Source organism: Chelonia mydas, chromosome 12, assembly GCF_015237465.2.
Source record: "Chelonia mydas isolate rCheMyd1 chromosome 12, rCheMyd1.pri.v2, whole genome shotgun sequence".
In the NCBI taxonomy this organism is placed as follows: domain Eukaryota; kingdom Metazoa; phylum Chordata; order Testudines; family Cheloniidae; genus Chelonia; species Chelonia mydas.
Window position 1 is genome coordinate 1,083,429 of NC_051252.2, and position 6,191 is coordinate 1,089,619.

General features: G+C 54.9%; 1 protein-coding gene across 5 annotated transcripts in view; it reads left to right on the forward strand.

The window, feature by feature from the left end:
* LOC114020541 (zinc finger protein 648) overlaps nucleotides 1-5,806 on the forward strand; it is a 29,288-nt gene extending 23,482 nt beyond the window's left edge. For all 5 annotated transcript variants that reach the window (XM_043525913.1, XM_043525912.1, XM_043525914.1 and 2 more), the window contains one exon: nucleotides 5,464-5,806. The gene's annotated coding sequence lies outside the window, so the exon portion shown is untranslated. The remainder of the gene's footprint in view (nucleotides 1-5,463) is intronic.
* The last annotated feature ends 385 nt before the right edge of the window (nucleotides 5,807-6,191 follow it).

Genomic DNA, 6,191 nt, shown 5'->3' on the forward strand with positions numbered 1-6,191 from the left:
CAAGGGAGTAGGGCACCTAATTCCCTTAGGCTTTTTTTTGAAAATCTCTGCTTGGGTGGCTTGCCCAAGGTTGCAGGATAGCATTAGGGGAGCACTGGCAGAGCTGTGGGAGGGGCGGAAACTAGCCCCTCTCCTGCACTAGGTCAGTGTAATTAGGCCACTGGTTAGGCAGGGTCACCAGCTCCTCTGCCTCCCACCTGTCCCATCCATGCAGTTTAACTGCTGCCCCTGCCCCCACCAGGCAAACGTCTGCTCCGCGCTAAGCACAGGCCAGGCCCACAGCATAGCGGTGTCCCCTTTATTTGCCAGGGGTAATCGGTGGGAGGGAGCAGTAGCATCAGTTTGCCCTTTGAGCCCCAGGCCCGGAGCCCTGCGTTCCCTCTGCACTGGCCGCCCTTGGGCTCTCGGAGAAGGGACCCTGCCTCATGGCAGGAATTCAAGGCCTCGTTTTATAAATCACTAGTGGAGCCCAGCCCTTGAGTGGAGCAGCCACAGGCAGGGCAGGGTGGTGGGTCAGCGCAGGGAGGCTGAGATGGCTTCCAGGGGGAGGACTCCTGCTGACCCAAGGCTAGAGTCCAGTCACTCTGGGGGAATTGTGCTCTGGTGACAAAGCTACTGGCATGGGGCTCCCAGGCTGCAGGTGATCATAGAATCATAGAATATCAGGGTTGGAAGGGACCCCAGAAGGTCATCTAGTCCAACCCCCTGCTCGAAGCAGGACCAATTCCCAGTTAAATCATCCCAGCCAGGGCTTTGTCAAGCCTGACCTTAAAAACCTCTAAGGAAGGAGATTCTACCACCTCCCTAGGTAACGCATTCCAGTGTTTCACCACCCTCTTAGTGAAATAGTGTTTCCTACTGTCCAACCTAGACCTCCCCCATTGCAACTTGAGACCATTACTCCTCGTTCTGTCATCTGCTACCATTGAGAACAGTCTAGAGCCATCCTCTTTGGAACCCCCTTTCAGGTAGTTGAAAGCAGCTATCAAATCCCCCCTCATTCTTCTCTTCTGCAGACTAAACAATCCCAGCTCCCTCAGCCTCTCCTCATAAGTCATGTGCTCTAGACCCCTAATCATTTTTGTTGCCCTTCGCTGGACTCTCTCCAATTTATCCACATCCTTCTTGTAGTGTGGGGCCCCAAACTGGACACAGTACTCCAGATGAGGCCTCACCAGTGTCGAATAGAGGGGAACGATCACGTCCCTCGATCTGCTCGCTATGCCCCTACTTATACATCCCAAAATGCCATTGGCCTTCTTGGCAACAAGGGCACACTGCTGACTCATATCCAGCTTCTCGTCCACTGTCACCCCTAGGTCCTTTTCCGCAGAACTGCTGCCTAGCCATTCGGTCCCTAGTCTGTAGCGGTGCATTGGATTCTTCCATCCTAAGTGCAGGACCCTGCACTTATCCTTATTGAACCTCATCAGATTTCTTTTGGCCCAATCCTCCAATTTGTCTAGGTCCTTCTGTATCCTATCCCTCCCCTCCAGCGTATCTACCACTCCTCCCAGTTTAGTATCATCCGCAAATTTGCTGAGAGTGCAATCCACACCATCCTCCAGATCATTTATGAAGATATTGAACAAAACCGGCCCCAGGACCGACCCCTGGGGCACTCCACTTGACGCCGGCTGCCAACTAGACATGGAGCCATTGATCACTACCCGTTGAGCCCGACAATCTAGCCAGCTTTCTACCCACCTTATAGTGCATTCATCCAGCCCATACTTCCTTAACTTGCTGACAAGAATACTGTGGGAGACCGTGTCAAAAGCTTTGCTAAAGTCAAGAAACAATACATCCACTGCTTTCCCTTCATCCACAGAACCAGTAATCTCATCATAAAAGGCGATTAGATTAGTCAGGCATGACCTTCCCTTGGTGAATCCATGCTGACTGTTCCTGATCACTTTCCTCTCATGTAAGTGCTTCAGGATTGATTCTTTGAGGACCTGCTCCATGATTTTTCCAGGGACTGAGGTGAGGCTGACTGGCCTGTAGTTCCCAGGATCCTCCTTCTTCCCTTTTTTAAAGATTGGCACTACATTAGCCTTTTTCCAGTCATCCGGGACTTCCCCCGTTCGCCACGAGTTTTCAAAGATAATGGCCAAGGGCTCTGCAATCACCCTGGGGTGATGGGGGTGACCAAGCAATGTCTGCCCAGCACCAGCCAGTGATGCCGAATCAAGGACATTCCCCGGACTGGGGGAGGATCCCAGCTTGGGGATCGCGGGGGAATTCCATTTTCAGAGGGATTTCCCTGTGCCTCGGCCCTGCCCCCATAGCCAACACAGCAGCGGGGGCGGGGGATGCCTGTGGGGACCCCATTCTGCCGGAGAGCGGCGAGGGAGCAAGGTGACTGGCCTAAGGAAGGACACACCCTCTGGCTGGGCCAGCTGGAGAGCCCCATGTGCATAGCTAAGTGGGGCCCCTGTTGGGCATGTACAACTCTGCTGCTGCCAGGCTCCTGAGGGGGACACAGCTACGCCAACCTCTGTGTCTGGGAGGCTGGGTCACCTCCATCTGGAACTGACCCAGCCCCCGGGAAGGGTCATTGCAGCCAGCTAGAGGATGGATCCCCCCAATCCCTGATCTGGATTGGCAACACTGCAAGGCTGCAGCCCAAGAAATAGCCCAAGAAACACTGCAAGGCTGCAGCCCCAGGGGTTCTGTCGGGCAGCGGTTCCTCTCCTCCAGGCCAGTGCAGAGACGCTCAGGCTGTCCTGTCAACTGGCTCCTTCCCCTCAGCTAACGCAGGGTGGGCTGCAGCCGTGCCGTCTCTGGAAGCAATGCAGGCAGGGGTTAGCCCAGCCCTGGGACTGCTGGGACCCCGTGGAGACACTGGCGGAGCGGCTTCTGCTGGGAGGGAGAGAGGACAGCAGGGTCAGGCATACACCATGCTCTCTGGGGCAGACCCCTGTGCTGCCAGCCTGCTGCTACTGGGCCTGTCCCCCAGCTCCTGGCCCCGATAATGTGAGGAGCCCGAGATTTGCCTGCAGTCACCCAGCCCCTCCGCGCTTGCCCCCCATGGTCTCTCTCCTGCCCTCTCACAATCCCCTTTGCCCGCCTGCTGGGCTAGAAGAGGTGCCCAAAAACGCACCGGAAGGAGGCAGGGTGAGGAGGGCACACAGCGCCCTCAGGATCCTGCCAGGCGGGGCTGGCTCCAGGGCAAGGTCAGTGTCTGGGGCAGCTGGGAGAGCCCCACTCTTGGGAGCACCCATCTGTTCTGCTGCAGGCCCCTGCCTGGGTGGGGTTTGACTCCAGTCAGGGAAAGCCTGCTCACAGCTGTCCCTCTGGGGTCCGTGGGTCAGAGCAGAATTCAGCCCGACTGCATAGTCCATGGCACCCCACGCTGTGCCCCAGAGGTCTTTGCACCACATCACTCCCTGCTGTCCTGGCTGGGCTGGTGCAGAGTGGGGGCTGTTAATTGGCCCCTTCGCCTGCCGTGCAGGGGTGGGGAATTTGCTGCTGCCAGGACCCACAGCATCCCACAACCACCTTCCTTGCTCACCTCGGAGTGTGGGGGAGCTGGGCCTCGTTAGCATCCCGCAGTCTCAGCTGCCTCAAGACCCGAATAAGCTGGCTGATCTGGCGCAGGGTCATCTCCGGGGCCGGGCACGCCAGCCGCTGGCGCTGGCTGATCAAACACGGGGGGTTGGCAAAGAGGGAGAAGTAGCTGTTCCTTCCCAGCAGCTGCACTGCTTGCTTGTTCCCAGAACAGGAGGCATACTGCAGTCAAGAGGAGGAGAGAGCTGGGATTAGCACCATGCTCCTAATGGGAATGCTACCTGGGGTCAGCGCCAACCTGCTGCCAGCTATGCTACCTGGGTCCATGCCAGGCTGCTGCCAGCTATGCCACCTGTGGTCACTGGGGCAAGCAGCAGCACGGTGCCATGGTGCAGCGTGGCCAGGCCAAGGCACTCCCAGCTCCATCCCCCCAGCGCTCTGTGGAGGATGCCCCGAACACTGGGATCAGGCTCCTGGGGTTGTATTTCCCCCTGGGGACCTCAGGGAATGTCCCTGCTCTGTGCTTTGGTTCTCCCAGCCGTGAAATTGGGAGGATGCCGGGGGTGGAAGGTTGATTTAGCTCATGGGTGTCTGGGCTGTGGTTTGCCATCCTGTGGTGCAAGGCACAGGGGGGAGGGAACGTGCCACTGTTTGGGAAATCCAGGGAAATCGCCCATTGCAGCAGCCAGACTCCCCAGTTTGCAAGGGGGTCGTGGGCCACAGTGAATGCTCCTTCGGAGGCCAAGCTTGCGCCAGTGCAGTGGAGCTGAGCTAGTGGCAGGAGTTGGCCAGTGGGATACAGCCCAGCATTTGTACCTTGGGTTATACCTAGGCCAGTCGGCCGGGGCATGGCTTGCCAGGCGAGGAGCTTTATGAACAGCCCCTTCTGGCTGCTGGAACAGTGGTTCAGGCTTAAGAAAGTTGAATGAAAAGAACTAACACCAAGCAGCCCAGTGCCTGCATCCTGGACCATTACCAGCCCCAAGTGAATTGTTCCCAGGGGTCTCCTGCTTGGGATGGCTGGCCCTGCCGTTGGCACCTGGCGCTACCATTCCCTCTCCACCCCCTGGTCAGGGTTGCTGTGCACGGCTCTGTAGTGCAACCCACAGCCTTCGCGATGCCCTTCATTGGAGGAGGGGTAAAAGTTAGTTCTTTTGTTTTTTTGTGTGGGGGGAGTTACATAACGAGGGAGAAGGAGCATCGTGTGCAGGGAGAAAGGCACAACACAAGTCAAAGCAGGAGACTGGGAAGAAGGAGCAACATTCTTCAGAGCACAGCCTCTAGTGTTGATTTCAGCACCTGGGACTGGGCAGAAAAACCCTGCCATGGCTGCAGGTCATAAAAAAGACCCTTGTTAGGAATATTTTCAAGAAATCCCAGTATGCCTGAGTCAAAAAGGAACATATGGCCAATGCAAACAGGGCATCCAAGAGCTCCAAAGCCTGGTGGCCAGAATGAAACAACATTCTGAACAATGCTCCTCTGAAAGCAGTGACTTTGCAGATGGTGGTGTGGGCATGTCTGAATAATCTGGCTCCGCTGGTTAGTAATCTTATTTTGGCACTATTCTTACAGACGGCCCACCATGGCTTTCCATGCAAGTAAATGCTCACTTCGCTGATTGGCATCAATTTGTGGTTTGGGAGGATTGCTCATGAATTTTGAACTGTTTGTGTTCAAAATATCATTGGCAGGCTAGTTTGCTGTGAGAGTATTTATCCATTACATTTTTACTCTTCTTGCTGGACTTCTGAAATGATTTTTTATTGCTCAATATAATCAAATCTCCTACATGTGGATTTCCAGTTTAAAAGTTTTATTAGACATTTATGAATTTTAACATTTAAAAAAAATGTCAAGCTGTTTGGTATATTGCTAGCGACAAGGTTTTAAATAGTTCTCTAAAATGTCTCTTTTTAAAGACTAATCTCCCTTTTTTCCCTCCTGCAGCTGCAAATGTTTCATCGCCCCACGTATCATCTCCGTCCCAGAGGCTATCAAAGATTAGAAGCCGAAAAAAATGCACTCGCGATGAAATGTTCTCTGAACTCATGAAGTCCTCCCACGCTGAAAGAGCCCAGCACAATGCGTGGAGGGAGACAATGTTAGAGTCCAGAAAAGCACAAAATGAATGTGAGGACAGGAAGGACGAGCGAGAGGAAGGTACGTCAGCGTGATGAGAGGAGGCAGGAGGCAATGCTGAGGCTACTGGAGGATCAAACTGATATGCTCCAGTGTTTGGTGGAGCTGCAGGAGAGGCAGCAGGAGCACAGACCGCCGCTGCAGCCCCTGTGTAACCAACCTGCCCTCCTCCCCAAGTTCCATAGCCTCCTCACCCAGATGCCCAAGAACGCGGTGGGGGAGCCTCCAGGCACCCAACCACTCCACCCCAGAGGACTGCCCAAGCAACAGAAAGCTGCATTCAACAAGTTTTGAAGTGCAGTGTGGCCTTGTCCTTCCAACCTCCCCTCCTCCACCAACCCACCTGGTGCTTCCCTCCTCCCCCACCCCTCCCGGGCTACCTTGGGAGTTATCGTAGAATCATAGAATATCAGGGTTGGAAGGGACCTCAGGAGGTCATCTAGTCCAACCCCCTGCTCAAAGCAGGACCGATCCCCAATTAAATCATCCCAGCCAGGGCTTTGTCAAGCCTGACCTTAAAAACTTCTAAGGAAGGA